This window comes from Hyaena hyaena, unplaced genomic scaffold (assembly GCF_003009895.1).
Source record: "Hyaena hyaena isolate Hyena2069 unplaced genomic scaffold, ASM300989v1 scaffold_47, whole genome shotgun sequence".
Lineage (NCBI taxonomy): Eukaryota > Metazoa > Chordata > Mammalia > Carnivora > Hyaenidae > Hyaena > Hyaena hyaena.
This window is the reverse complement of record NW_024080679.1, coordinates 2,917,397-2,932,770: the sequence shown is the minus strand read 5'-3', so window position 1 is coordinate 2,932,770 and position 15,374 is coordinate 2,917,397. Positions and strand designations below refer to the sequence as shown.

The window sequence follows — 15,374 nt, the reverse complement described above, 5'->3', positions numbered from 1 at the left end:
CTGGTGCCCTGAAGTATTCATAGTCATTGACGTTGAGTTCCCCTCTTGGTTGAACAAGATAGGGTAAGAATGACGTGATGTCTCCTTGTTAGAGAAACTTGTGCTCTCCTGGCTTGGACCTCTTTTCTGTCCCAGGTGTTCCTTGTTCATCCCTCTGCGTTACAGGACCTAGACAGCCACGCCAGGCGGGGGTCTGCTTCCGAATGGAAAGGCAGCGTTGATCTCAAGTTTGTCATGTGCTGGCTGCTAGATACTTACCGTCCCCTATGAAGCATAGTTAACCCCGCACATGGGATCCAAGAGACGTGAAGTGAATGTCCCTGGTGGTACCACCAGTGAGTGACTGACTGTAGATTTGGACCAGGGACGACCTGGTTTTGAAATCACACTGCCCTTTGCAAATAGCGGCTCCTGCCCGGTGCTGGTGTCTTGTCCTGCCCATTGTCCCGGGCCTGGTCCTGGGGGCCCTTATTGTCTCAGTAGCATTTCTCACTCTTTAATTTTCACGTAAATCACATGGGACATTGTCGGATAATGCCGGTAGTGATTCCTAGGGCTGGTGGGGAAAGAGTCTGCATATCTGATGAGCCTGCAGGTGATCTGCTGGTCCCTGGACCACACTTTGAGTAGCAAGGGTCTGCACTGCTCCCCTTGGTGTCGAACTTGCTTCCTCTGCTTCCAGAGTGATCCGACTCCCCAAAGCCTCCTGCCTCTGCAGGGGCTCCCCCTGTGGCTTTGCATGTGATGCCGGTGAGTGCAGATGACGCCAGAGCCGGGTTTTGCTGGTTTGAGCCGAGACTGGCACGGACGCTGATTTCCGCGCGCGCACAATCTGACCGGGTCCATTTCTTCCTGTTCCTCCGCAGCTGCGTCACGCCTCCTTGATGAGCTTGACCCCTTTGGCACCTGTAGTCTAATGAAACAGAGGATAATTTTAGTACTGAGATATGTGGCCGGGGTATCCGTTTTAAGTCCTCGTGAGGAAGACTGTCAAACCTTAAATCTAGACTGGCGTCAGCACCTGGTGGGAGGTGAGGCCTGGGAGCTGTGGGCCCGCTGCGGTGTCCGCCTCCACGCCTGATGGGGAACCGAGGGCACTTGTGAAGGGGGTCACCGTGAGCCCACCTCACACAGGGGTGTTGAAGACCGGCTAACAAGCACCACTAGCTTCTCCAGCATGTCATGGAGAGAGCCACCCTGTGGTCCTTGGGTCCGGGGTTCTTGGGGAAGGGCTTGGTCTTTGGTCCAACAAGAAACTGAGTTTCAGGAAGGAGTCCGGTGTATGACGTGTTGGAACTCTGAGAGACTGTGCAAAACTCTAGCGTGTTTTTTAAATTTGGGATGATGCGTATTCATTAAATAAGCTAACGCTAGAGCGACGTCTCTACATGAGAGACTTACCATCCCCACGTCTCTGTAAGGAAGCTCCATTTCACAGGCCTCCTCGTTGAATTTTAATTTGTCACTGGGCCTGTGGACCCTGCGTTCTAGGGTATGTGAATCTGGCACATCGGGTAGGATGTTTAACGGTCGGCCAGATCTGTCAGCTCCCTGTTCGGTACGGAATCCTGTGCCTGGTGTGGGAGTGTCTGCCTGGCCCGCGAGTGGCTGTCGAGGCGTCAGAGATTGCTGGAAGGGGAGTGGGGCCAGCCCTGGAGAAGGGTTGGAACCGAGGAGGTTCGCCTGAGTTGGGGTGAGTTCCGAGCGCAGTGGGGTCTGAAGCCTTACGGGGAGCACACCAGGCGCCAGGGTAAGTTAGGAGTCAAAGACTAGGTAGATGGACACCCGGAGGAGGAAAGGAGGGACAGCGAAGGCGGGTGGGCACAAGTCTAGTGGACAGACAAGAACGAGCAGAATGCGAGGCTGTGGCACAAGTGGGTAAAAGGACGGCAGAGATCGGGCGATGATGGGAACCACGTGCGTGCCCGTAGCAGAGGCCCCCGGAACGATTGTGGGGTGAGAGCACAGGTGAACGAGTGAGGGCAGTGTGAGCCTCCATTGCCGGTGATCCCTGGATAACGGAGTCAGAACCAGCCTCTCCTGGCAGCCTTCACGTGCCAGGGCGAGTGGGGACCCTTGTTGCTCAGGGGCCGAGGTGGGGAGTAGGGATTGGGAGGAGCAGTGGTGCCTGACGCGTAAGGGTCACACGGGAAGGCATTAGAACACTAGACTGCTCGCAGTGTGCGTGACTTCACGGGACACACGATCAAGACCTAGCTTTTCAAACTAATGCAGTAAGAAGAGGAGCCGATCATACGGCCGTGGCTGGGGCCAGGACGAACTCCAGTGTTTTCTTGCGTGAAGTTTACTGAGTCCTTTCCAGGGCCACCCGTCCTTGCCTGTCTCTTTGCACCTCTCCCTCAGGAGAACGGCATACTCTTTCTGGTGCGCTCGGCAAGGGTGGCTGTCCCGCAGGCCCTGTGTTTCCACGTCCTTCTCTAGACTACTAGGAACATCACCTGTGTTCCTCAGTCCCACTTCTGGTTCTCAAGGCCACCATCTGGCTGGTCCCGGTCTAATCAACTGTGGCTCGGAGGGCAGGGTTCCCCCTAACCCTACATGGGTGATCGTTTTCACTGGGCTTGTGAAGCATCCCCGAGGGGTCTGCTGCTTGACAAGGGGGTGGTCCCACCCTGTTTTATGCCTGAGAAGCTGGAGGCTCTGAGAGATGGACACACAGCTCAAGGATGAGTTGTTGGGAGCTGGCATTCCCACCTGGATCTTTCTGACCCCAATTCTACACCCTTTACCGTTCTTCAGTATAATAGCTAAGGTGTATGAGCTCTTCTGAGTCTAGAGATGGGATCTTTTTCCCGTTTTCTATTTACTCAAAATCACAAAAACAGTATGTTTAGCTTTTAGCCTTTGCTCCATAAATGCATAGTGCTTGCCGATTGTCTGAGTAATGCATTGGACTGAGACCCGGGAGGTGGGGAATTTGGACAGATGGCTGGAGGATTTGTTCAGGCCTCATGTTTAGGGTCTCATGGGTACATAGATGTGTACTCGAGGCCCCTCCTAGGTAGGTGTGTGTTGAAGCCCCTCATAGCTACATATCTCTTTGGCAAGAGGCAAGTCTGGTTTACTGGGCCAATATTAATTTTGGGAAAGATTAAACACATAGTTTAGCACTTGAGTAAGAATAATTAGGCTTTAATGGTTTTGATTTCGATGACTCATAGAACCGTAAGACATTTCTGTTCCTCTAATCTTGAGCATGAGGGTAGTGTTGACCTCTATTGGAGTTTCACATTTAGCTCTAACCTCTTTGGTTACACAGCGCTCTTATTTCAGGTCACTGAGGGTAGGAAAAATTTGTTTTGTATCTGTTGTGCTGCTTAGAAGACCTTGCCGGGCCGTCCATCTGCAAAAGGCACTTAAGGATGTTTGTTCTGGGGCGCCTGGGCGGCTCAGTTGGTTAGGTATCTGACTTCGGCTCAGGTCATAATTTTGTGGTTGGTTCGTGGGTTCGAGCCCCACGTCGGGCTCTGTGCTGACAGCTGAGAGCCTGGAGTCTGCTTCGGATTCTGTGTCTCCCTCTCTCTCTGACCCTCCCCTGCTTGTGCCCTGTCTCTCTCTAGCTCAAGAAAAAATAAAACGTTAACAAAAATTGAAGAAAAATTAAAGAAAAAAAAAAAAGGATATTCATTCTGTCCCAGGTCATTGCTGGGACTTCTGATGGCATTGATCGTGTTCTCATCACCTGTCCTAGACCATCAGAGTTGTGGCTTCATTTCTTCTAGGGCTTTCCCTGTGCTAGAATCCTCTTGCTGACCTTGTTTTGATGTTGTGATAACTCAAAGTAATAAGTACTTGCTATATTCCAGATACCCCACGTAGGAGTAAACACCTACCTGGATTGTTCAATGTAATGTTCACAGTAACCCTACGAAGTGGATCTTGTTATTTCCATTTTTCATTTGAGAAACAGAAGCTTAAGGAGGTTAGTCACTTGCTCAGTCTTGTAGCTTGCAAGGGAAGAGCCAGGACTCCCTCTCGTTTGTCTTACCCCAAAGCCCATGCTCTTAACCGCTACAGCATACTGTGGTTTAGAGGTGTCATTGCTACAGCTAGTCGGCGGCAGGCTCAAATATCTTTGAGGTTCAAAGCCACTGCTTCTGGGTCAACTAGTATTTCTCTTGTTGTCTGGATCTGTGAGGTATTTCTGGCTTTCTCCGTGACCCTGATGCGTCGTGACTCTGGGTACTGAAAGTAGGTACATGTTGAGAGGTCCCTTGCTCCCTTTCCTGATCTTTCTTCCTTTAGCATACATATGTGTACCTGCTTGCGTGCTTAAGCATTTTACAACACAAATCGCCTCCTTTGGGCAGGGATTGTTCAACCAGCCGATCAACGTTTTTGTCATCATTTCTGTGGCTAAAAAATTAAGGCAGAGCCCCTTGAGACTTGCCATTTTATTGTTCTTCCTCTGTATTTGGACATTTGTTATATACTCTTTCCTGAGTCATCTTGGGTCCATGGGAGGTGCCCATGAGAGAGGAGCTACCTGGAAACACACGGACTTCAGAGTTGTCAGGAAAATGGGCCGGACGCCGCTCTCTCCCACTCCGCTCCAGAATGCATTTCTCGTCCCTAATCCCGTTCCTCCAGGAGAACAATCACTTACACCTTGCTTCACGCATGTCCCAGAGATGTCTCACCCCAAAGCTTCCGGCCCCTGATACTCTGGGGCCAGTGCTCCCTGGCGTGCAGCCTGGGTCCCCGGGGTGGGGATTCGCACTGGGAGTTTACAGTAGCACTTGAACCTCAGGGAAGCCTTGAGAGAAGAAAGCTGTGTGTGTGTGTGTGTCTGAGCGCATGCATGCATGCATGCGATTAACCTGGCGTGTCCCACATCCCGGGGCTGTAGAGGCTGTTCTTTTTAGTAGAACGTTCCTGAGTGAACGTCCTTCAAGCTGTTGGGCTGTCGCTGATGAACTTGGTGAAAAATGGGAGGGCATTGAGAGGAGTAGGGAGAGCGCTTCCAAGGGTCTCTTCCTTTTATTTATTTTTTAAAATTTTTTTTTTAAATGTTTTTTATTTATTTCTAGGAGAGAGAAAGACAGCGTGAGCAGGGGAGGGTCAGAGAGAGAGGGAGTGACAGACTCTGAAACAGGCTCCAGGCTCTGAGCTGGCAGTCAGCGCAGAGCCCGAAGCGGGGCTCGAACCCACGAACCGCGAAATCATGACCTAAGCGAAAGTCGGACGCTTAACCGACTAAGCCACTCAGGCGCCCCTTAAATTTAGTATTTAAAATTAAAAGAAAAATTGCTGCTAGAATGAATAAGCAACTGCAGAAACTAGATCTGCTGGTTTGATTGTAGCATTTCAGGGACATAGGCATCTGTTGCAGGATTTACGATTTACGTATGAAAATTTAGAAGGCTTATTCAGGTGATAAAGGAAAAGCCCTTTAAAGTTCTCCTTTGTAGACTTGAAATATCCCTTGCAATTTAGAAAATCTGTACTTTGCTTCAAGCTAGAGTTGCAGAGATGGTACTAAAAAGTGTGGCATTTATAAAATGCCAAAGGAACGCTTCTAACGCTTTTACGAGTTTCGCTTCTGAATGAGGAACCCTTTGTGTTAGCACGTAAATGGGCAAGTGATTTCTTAAGTTTGAAATACTGGAATTCAAGCATGTTTCAAAAAGCACCTTACATCTAATAGTGAAGAAATTTAGATATTTTTTCCCTTGCTTTCTTGTGAAGCCATTTGAATAACCCACTTCAAGCAGAGGCCGTAATGAATTTTCCTGGATTTCTTGATGGTGACAGATTTAGCCCAGACGCTTTCAGGATTTCTATTAACTCATTGATGAATTAGTAAATTGCCAGCACAAGGGACTTTTAGTTAAAAGAATGTAAATCCAATGGGAAATAGGGCTCATACAACAGTACCTTTGACAGAATTGTTAAGATTGATGATTTTGACTATCCCTAAGTTCATAGGAAATCTGAACTTTCATCTACTTCCTCATAGGTATGAGATTTTGAAAATGCATACCTACACGGGGTAGATGAACTTCAAAAAATATTTCCGTCCCCCATCTTCCAATCCTCTGCTTTTCTCTAGATTCAGGTGTCACAGTGTTCAGTGTGCATCCTGACCCTTTCTATTCCTTTTATGAATCTATATGTAGAAACATATAAAATGCAACATACCTATTTTTAATTAATTATTTAATTTTTATTTATTTTGGAGAGATAGGGAGATCATGAGCAGGCGAAGAATAGAGGAGAAGACACAGAATCGGAAGAAGCTGTAAGCACAGAGCCTGACGCGGGGCTCTAACCCACGGACTATAAGATCATGACCTGAGCCAAAGTCAGCTGCTTAACCGATTGACCCACCCAGGCACCCCAATATACCTATTTTTAAAAGTTTTAATGTAATTTAGGTATTGTTTTATGACCTGATTTTTTTTCTCACCAAATAGGGTACCTTGATTGTTCTATATCTACCTTTTAATGACTACTTAATATTCCATTAAAAAAAAAGGGGTGCCTGGGTGGCTTAGTCGGTTAAGCGTCCGACTTTCGCTTAGGTCATGATCTCGCGGTTCGTGGGTTCGGGCCCTGCGTCGGGCTCTGTGCTGACTGCCAGCGCGGAGCCTGGAGCCTGTTTCAGTCTGTGACTCCCTCTCTCTGTGACCCTCCCCTGCTCACGCTGTCTCTCTCTCTCTCTTCTAGAAATGCATAAAACATTAAAAAAAAAAAAAAAAGGGTATACCATGAATGATGTGAATGTACTTATTAACACTATTGAATTGTAGGGGTGCCTGAGTGGCTCTTAGTCTAAGCTTCTGACTTTGGCTTAGGTCATGATCTCGAAGTTCGTGAGTTTGAGCTCTGCATCAGGCTCTCTGCTGTCAGCACGGAGCCCACCTAGGATCCTCTGTCCCCCTCTCTCTCAGCGCCTCTCCTGCTCATGGGCTCATGCTCTCCCTCTCTCAAAAATAAATAACTAAACTTTCAGTAAAATAAAACTGGGGAACCTGGGTGGCTTAGTTGATTAACCATCTGACTTTGGCTCAGGGCGTGATTTCACGGTTCATGAGTTCGAACCTTGTGTCAGGCTCTGTGCTGATAGCTCTGAGCCTGGAGCCTTGTTGGGATTCTGTGTCTCCCTCTCTGTCTCTGCCCCTCCCCCACTCACATTGTGTTTCACAAAAATAAATAAAAAGAAATGAAAATAAATATTAACCCTATTGAACTGTACATTTAAAAATGGTTAAGATGGTAAATTTCATGTTATATATTTTATCATAATTTTTAAAAAACTTACTTGTTTTTATTTTTTTAGAGAGAGATTGCATGTGTGTGAGTAGGGGAGGGGCAGAGGGGGAGAAAGAGAGACTCTTATGCAGGCTCCACGCTCAGCACGGAACCCGAAGCAGGGCTCAATCCCATGACCCTGGGATCATGACCTGAGCCGAAATAAGGAGTTGGAGGCTCGACTGAGACTCTCAGCTGTCCCAGCACAATTTATTTAGAAAGGGCGAACCGTCATTGATGGAATCCTTTCCCGGCTAATATACGTGTTTTCCAGGCTCTCCTGGAGCAGACGTTCTTACATGGACGCCTCTCACTTTAGAAGATTAACTATTTTTTCCACGTGGTCCCTGTGCCCGGAGATCGATGCCACGTTGTCCAGATGCAGCAAATAAAATACTTGCCTTTTTTCCTTTGGGGGAGAAAACAAAACTAAGGAAAAGAGCAGCTTTTTTGTTCTTTCTGGACTTTAAGAATTTATTGGTTGTGGGTGTGCCGCTGGAGAATGCGATTCCCAGGGTAATCCCCCGCAGCTGACGGTTCTGTTATTATTTCGGAGCTCAGTGGGTGTCTTGTCTAGGCAAGCCCTTGCCCTGAGCACCTTTTTATTGTCCTGCACCAGATTTGTGCAGCCCAGGTAGATATTCCTGGAGGGGGGTTGGAGGACACCCCCGGGGAGAGTATGCACGTCCAGATAACGGAGTCCTGATGGCCAGGCTTGGCCCGCCTGGTGCGGCTGCTCACCCCACAGCACCCTTGTGTGGGCCCAGGAGGCCCTGGGCAGAGCGGAGCCAGCTCTTCAGGTCTGTGTGCGATGCCCTGGGTTTTCATAAACTGTAGCTGTGAGCTCTGCTAGCAGAGCCATCGTTTTGAAATGCTAACCTAGGGGCACCCTGCCCTTTACATTTACATTCTGCTGTCTAAAGAAAGACACGGGACAGGTATTTCTGGAAGCTCTGTACATTCAGTAAGTAGATCTCATGCTGTTCCAGAACTTGAGCCCTCACGGCGAGCACAGTTCTATTTCTGACTCTTGAGCAAGAAGAAGCAGTGGGCATGTGGATCGAGTGGAGGTGCTTAATTTGGGCATGTCTGTTACAGGTGGAGTCCGAGGGTGACCCAGCAGCCCGTGTCTGGTGCCTTTTGGGTCGCTGAGGTGGTCTGGTGGGAGAAGAGGGAGCTGTACAATGGTCGGGCCCACCGCAGCAGTGAGGGACCTATCCCCTTCCACCTGGGCCTCCCCAAAAACCACCAAGCAGAGCAGAGCCCCCAGCCTGGAGCGCGAGGGCGCGTCTGCGTCACGGGGGACCCGCCCGTGCTGCTGGTTGCGGTGGACGTGACCTCTGCCAAATCCTAGACCCTCTCTGAATGCCTGAGACCACGCGGAGCTGGGGGCGAGCTGTGGTTGAGTCCCACTTCCTGTGGAAGTGACCGAGGCAGAAAGCTGTGTCACCCCGGGAGCCCCAGGGAGCCCCAGGAACCGGGAGGAGTAGAAGTGACACGCACACGAATTTTCCTTTGAGCAGGGGCTTTGACATGTGAGAAGCCCTCCGCAGACCTTTCTGTTAGGTTAACGCTCTGCTTTCAAAAATGATTTTCCTGCTTTACTAGCCGTTGTCTCTCTGCAGGCATCCTAGACTCTGGGAAGTCGGGACAGTGAAGGAGCAGAACTCAGTGTCTTCCGTGAGGGTCTCCGGGCTTACACTCTGATCTCCTTTAAGAAACTCAGGTTTTTTTTTTTTAAAGGAATGTAACCACTTGAATAACAAAGCACCATCTTTATGGGGATATTTAATTTCATTCCGGCAGACACAGGATGGAACCCTTAGGTTGTTTTCTGACAGAGGAACATGTGGAGAGCTGGGCATTTCTGAACTTGATTTTAGTAAATAACTTAGGAAAATTAATATTAAATCCGCTAACTCCACTCAAAAGTGAAAAGCCACTTCGAATGTACCCATTCCTGCCTCGATATCATTTGTTTTCTAATTTTGTAAATATGAAATCGGGAATTTTTACTTTGAGTTTTTTTTTTTAAATGAGAATGTTTCCGATTCAATCTTTTCCTCCCCTGTCCCCTGCCCCCCCACCCCCCGCTTCAGCATGTTATGCTGTATTTTCTCTTCTCTTGATTTTCTTCTCCTTTTTCCCCAGCACTTAGATAGCACGTGAGTTAAAAGCTCTGAAGTTAGCTAGGTAGAGGTACATAAGCGTGAGGCTGCCTCTTTCTGGGTAGCTTGCCACAAATAAAGAAGAAGTGCTTGTTCAGGCTTAACCTGAAATCCATCAGATTGTCTTTCTTGAGCCATATAACGTATTTCCTTGTTGTATCTTTTATTTTTTCTTCATATTACTGTTCCTTGCCTCTTCATATAGATCTTTTACGTTTTCTATAAAATAAACACTAATAGAACGGCGTTCACATTAACTTGTATGTTCTGCTTAAAAGGACATTTTTCCAGACGTGGAGCAGGTGCTTAAGAAATATAAACTCCTAAATAAAATTAAGTACCCTTGTCAGTACTTAACTGTTATAACCTGGACTTATCCAAACATTTGCTTCCCTTCTACCCAGAGAGCAGTTTCTGTACCCAGGACCCCATTTCATCCCTACTCTCTTTCACTAGAAGGGTAGTTATTAGCTCTTTAACAACTTCCAGGTTTTTGTTTGTTTGTTTGTTTTTCTTTTTTTTTTTTTTACTTTTAATGGTACTGGGTATCTGCTTGCTAAAATCCCCATCAGTCTCAATTGCCCTGGTAAAGGAATTTTTTTCTGTCTCCCCTTCTCCCTTTTCTGAGAAATGTAAAATGTAGTAAAAAGTGTGATACGAATTGCGTATTAAGTACTACTTAGATTCTCACCAGCCACTATTTGAAGTGTGACTGGCTCTTTATGTACACTGTTCCCTCATTCTTGTTCCCTCTCCGCTCCCTCCCTTTCTTGCTTCTTTGCTTCCATTTTTTCTTTTTCTTCTTTCCTTGGACCTCTCCCTGTTCATAGGCAAATGGCTCCTTCCTTCCTTTTAGAGGGACTTGGGACCCTTGTACTTATAAGCATTTAAAAATCACCAGATAGGAGCGCCTGCGTGGCTCAGTCGGTTAGGTGTCTGACTTTGGCTCAGGTCATCATCTCACCGTTTGAGAATTCGAGCCCCGCGTTGGGCTCTGTGGTGACAACTCCGAGCCTGGAGCCTGCTTCAGATTCTGTGTGTGTGTCTCTCTCTCTCTGCCCCTCCCCTGCTCATGTTTTGTCTCTCTCTCTCTTACTCTCTTTCTCAAAAATAAATAAACCTTAAAAAAATTAAAAAAAATCACCAGATATATGAATTATGCTTTATAAATGAGGTTAAGTAGTGTTCTTATACTTAAGTTTTGGTCTGTGTTTTTGCATATGTTTGAAACCTCTTTATTTATTTATTTTTAATTTTTAACAGTTTATTTGTGAGAGAGAGAGGCAGAGAGTGGGAGACACAATCTGAATCAGGCTCCAGGCTCTGAGCTGTCAGCACAGAGCCTGATGCGGGGCTCTAACTCAAGAACTGTGAGATCATGACTTGAGCCAAAGCCCGGATGTTTAATCCACTGAGCCACCCAGGTGCCCCGAAGGCTCTTTATTTAAAATAAGAATTGACTTCTTGTAAGCTTGGCTCAAGGTACCTTAGAAAGGTCATTACCTATCTCAACATGTCCTTCTGACCAGCCCTTTTTTTTTTATTGTTGACCCATATGATTTCCATTCTGATCCTGGCATGATATGATATTAAGTGCCTGCCTCAAGCAGTTTGCCTTTTCTCCTGAGGCTTGCAGAACTTCTGGGCTCATACTTTTCATTGAGCTGAGAGAAGTAGCTTATTGTTTAGATAAGACTTCCTTTAGGCTGAGACCCTTGAGGAAAGTAGAAGTGAAAGAGTACTGAGACATTAGACATGGAAAAATACATGTATCACACGTTTATGGGTAAATGCATATCCACAGAGAAGCCTAGTTTACTGCGACATCTAGAATATATAGTCTCGATGGATGGAGTGACGGAAGTAGAACATAAGGGTTATGATTTAAGAGCATAAGTAACTGATTTCAATGTCTGTTGCCCTTATCTTTCATTTTACCACATGAGTTAAAAATATATCTTCAGAACTTTAAAGCAAATGGGTGAAACTCAACACTGTATATCTTAAAGGTTATTTTTTGAAGTGTTCTTATTTTTGCAAGAATTCTCCAAGAAAGGTCTCTCTCGTGGTTCCTTGCCTTGGCAAAATCTCTTTGGAAAATATCAAAATCTAAATTTAAAAGGGTATTCTTGAACAAATGTATGCACTGAATTAACATGAGCATATGTCCAGCATGATGGAAACCTGCATAGACATGGAGAGAGATTGGTGAATGTGACAAGGCCTATCATGTGAAAATCTATATGTGTGTTTATATTTATGTTTATGTTTGCATTTACAAGTCTGTATCCCAAATGTTATCAGAGTTTATCTCTGACTAGTGGATCCCCTGGAGACTTTTGCTTATATTTTGGGGCTTTAGAGGATTGGCCAAGAGCACATATGTACTTCCTTTATAATAAAATGGTTGAAAAATCCAGGACTGGGGCACCTGGATGGCTCAGTTGGTTGAGCATTTGACTCTTAATGTCAGCTCAGGTTGTGATCCCAAGGTCATGGGATCCACGCTCAGCGCAGAGCCTGATTAAGATTCTCACTCTGCCTCTCTGCCCCTCTCCCCTGCTCATGCTCTCTCTCTCTAAAATGAAAAAAAGGGGGGCACCTGGGTGGCTCAGTTAGTTGAGCATCTGACTTCGGCTCAGGTCATGATCTCACAGTTCATGTGTTGGAGCCCCAGGTCGGGCTCTGTGCTGACAGCTCGGAGCCTGGAGCCTGCTTCGGATTCTGTGTCTCCCCCTCTCTCTACCCCTCCCCTGTTCATGCTCTACTCTCCTTTCTCAAAAATAAATGAAAAAAAAAAAAAACATTTAAAAAATCTAAAAAACAATAACAACAACAAAAAAACAGGAACGAAAGAAAGGTATTTTGAGTAAATGGTAACCTGTTGGCTTAAATAAAGCTTATTTCAAGGATGCTACCTGAACATTTGAGTTAAGAGAGATTCTGAGTGGCAGTGTTTAAACAGAGATTTTGAATCTAAGAAGTTACAGTGGCTAGAAGGTCCCTGGAGTGGGAAGTGAGGGAGACGGAGGCGGTGGCCTGCCATTACCGTGACGGAACTCACACAAAAGGACTCAAGGTTCTGGGGCTCGGGGATGCACTGGTGGGGTTCTTGATCTGTTCGTGTAGTGATCGGCCGTCTTAAGGAATGCTTGTCAATAAAGAGAACAGGTTGGGCATTCCAGGTTATTGGATCAGCGCTTTCTGATTTGTACTTCAAAGGAAGACTAAAAGAACAATTGGAAGTTTCTGTGAGTCACTTCAGACCTCTGTGAACCTTTTCCAATCACGGAGTTTGTTAACCATTAACTCTGAGAAATGAGATCACTGGGAAGCTGTATACGTTTTTGGGACCTAAGTGCCTGTTACTCGATCCTTTAGAATTGTGAAGACCTGGCTTACCTGGGAAAGGGTTGGTCTTAATATTTGCTTTCTCCTTAAAGGGTTTGCCTTATGCTTCTTGTGTGTGCAAGCCAGGGAGCTGGGATCGTGTGGCGTCAGGTTGAGTTGTGTTTACTTCTCCGTCGATCAGTTTAGTGGTTCCAGAAAATCTGATCCTTCAGAAACTCCCCAAGATGTTCCCGGGTGCAGTGTGGCCTTTTCCTTGTCCCGTGTTGGCCGTCTTTGGTAGTGAGGTGGGAGAGCGTCTTTCTCTGGCTCCAGACTCGGACACCAGAGGGAAGGAGCGGCTCCGGGGCCAGACTGCGTCTTGCCAGCCCCTTCGTGGCTGAAGATTGCCGTTGTCTGGTTCTCACTGTCCATCGTTTTCCTGGTCATTCTCATCACTTTTTAGTTTATTTATTAAAAATTTTAAATATATTTATTTCTGAGAGAGAGCGAGCACAAGGAGGACAGGGATTGGGGGTGGGGGACACAGAATCTGAAGCAGGCTCAGGCTCTCAGCTGTCTGTCAGCAAGCCCAGCATGGAGCTTGAACTCACGAGATGTGAGATCATGACCCGAGCTGAAGTCGGTCACTTAACCGGCTGATCCACCAAGGCGCCCCTCTCAGCACTTTTTAAAATATTTTATTTATTTTTGAGAGAGTGAGTATGAGCAGCGGGGGGGATCGGAAAGGGAGGGGGACAGAGGATGTGACACAGGCACTGTGCCGTCAGCAACGAATGTGACACAGGCACTGGGCTGTCAGCAACGAACCTGATGCGGGGCTTGAATGTAGGAACCGAGAAATCATGACCTGAGTTGAAGTCAGACGCTCAGCCGACCAAGCCACACCCAGTCTCCTCACAAGCACTTTTGCAAAGAAGCATAAATATGTGATCTTCATCACAGAGGGCCTTTCCCCTGTTTAGGATGGATTGAAATAATAAGTGAAAATAATATTCTACTCATCAAATCCGATACACGATGGCTCGTGCTGGGTGTCAATTTGTGAGGCTTTCAGATTATTGACCTCCTTATCCTTCCATAAGGAATTCTTAATCAGTTGCCTTTTCTGCAGTTCTGATCCTCCCCTTTCCCCTGCTTCATTTGCATTAGGCTTGAAGTCTTCCTGTCTGTCCAGGTGCTTCTTGGCATTCTATGAAATGAACTAGTTTATCAGTTTTCTGTAGATATTTTGGCAGCTTTATCTGGATTGATACCACAGCCTTCCTGGAATATTCTAGAAGTTAACGTCCATGAAGGCATTGGGGGTTATTGGAATCCTAAGAGAGGGGTTGGTGGGTCCTGGAGAGAAGTTTATGTTCTGTAGGAAAGACCGAAAGAAACTGTGCCCAACCTACCCTTTCTTCCCCCAAATCCTGTGGCATGGGGCCAGTGAGCTCCATTTGGGGTCTTCTGTGTACGTTGTCCTTAATATTTGACCCAAATTGGCCTTCCCCACCTGGCTGGCCTACCAGGGTGCAGCAGTCGTACCGGGTAATGGTGGCTCTGTGGAGGGGTAGGCGGTGTTTGGCTGCCCGGCCGGCCCTGCTCTGCGTGCGTCTGCTTGTGGGCCGCAGATGAAGACTCCTTTCTTTACGGGGACATTTCCCAAAAGGCGTGGGCACCTCTGAGATGCTCTTAGAAGAACAAGAGGGTCTGGAGGTCAAATAGACGTGACCGGTTCATACTCCAACCCTTCTTTGTGATTCAAATGTGTATCAACGTATTAAAGGTCTCAGAAGATGGTGGGGATAAAGATTTAGGGGCGGTCTTGTGAGAAACCCGGTTTAAATGTTGAACCTTTTTTGACTCTAGAATCTTCCTTCCCACTTCATGTCTGTCAACAGACCACACTTTGGGAAACGGTGAGGCCTGGACGCCTTGGTGTGTGGGAGCTGCCCCTCCCGGCCTCACTGGCCCGCTGCCTGCGCCTCCTCTCAGCCGCCCCAGTGGTGCCGTGTCGGTAGCCTCACGTGCGCCCCGGTGGGAGAAGCTCAGCACCAGTGGGTACGTGCTAACCGTCGGGGCTCGCGCCCCCCGGACTGCAGCTTGCTAAAGGCTACCGGCACCCTGCTGGCATTCATCAGCCCCTCTCCTTAAAGAGGGTCGCAAAAGGGATACATCCCTCAAATCTTCATTTTAAGATTTCTCCCAACTACTCGTCCTCCCCATTCCTCTCTGTTCAGTGTAGATTGTTTTCTTTACTTGTGGTGGAATTTGTGTAACGTGATCGTTTTTCACGAGTGTGCAGCCCAGTGGCGTTGGCTGCATCGCCGTCCGCCACACTAGTTCACTCCCAACGAGAGCCCTGGACCAGTTCAGCGATGAGGCTCCCTTCCCACCTCCCCCTGCCCGGGAACGTCTCTTCTGCCGCGCGTCTCTGTGAATCTGCCCGTCGCGGGCACCTCCGCTGAGTGGGGACGCAGCAGTTTTTATCCCGCGTGTCTGCCGGGACCCAGTGGGAGCCGCCCCCGGTGTGTGGGAGGGAAACTGAGGAAGGAGGTTTGCGGCACGTGCCTAGGTGTTCCTCAGCGTGTGCGTCAG

At 47.5% G+C, this 15,374-nt stretch overlaps 1 protein-coding gene across 10 annotated transcripts in view; it reads left to right on the top strand.

Moving 5' to 3' along the window:
• The window catches only part of ZNF532 (zinc finger protein 532), a 107,139-nt gene that overhangs the window by 10,072 nt on the left and 81,693 nt on the right, over positions 1-15,374 (top strand). Inside the window, exon 4 of one of the 10 annotated variants that reach the window (XM_039230497.1) lies at positions 14,678-14,837. The exons of the other annotated variants lie outside the window; for them this stretch is intronic. The gene's annotated coding sequence lies outside the window, so the exon portion shown is untranslated. The remainder of the gene's footprint in view (positions 1-14,677; positions 14,838-15,374) is intronic. 10 annotated transcript variants of the gene reach the window in all.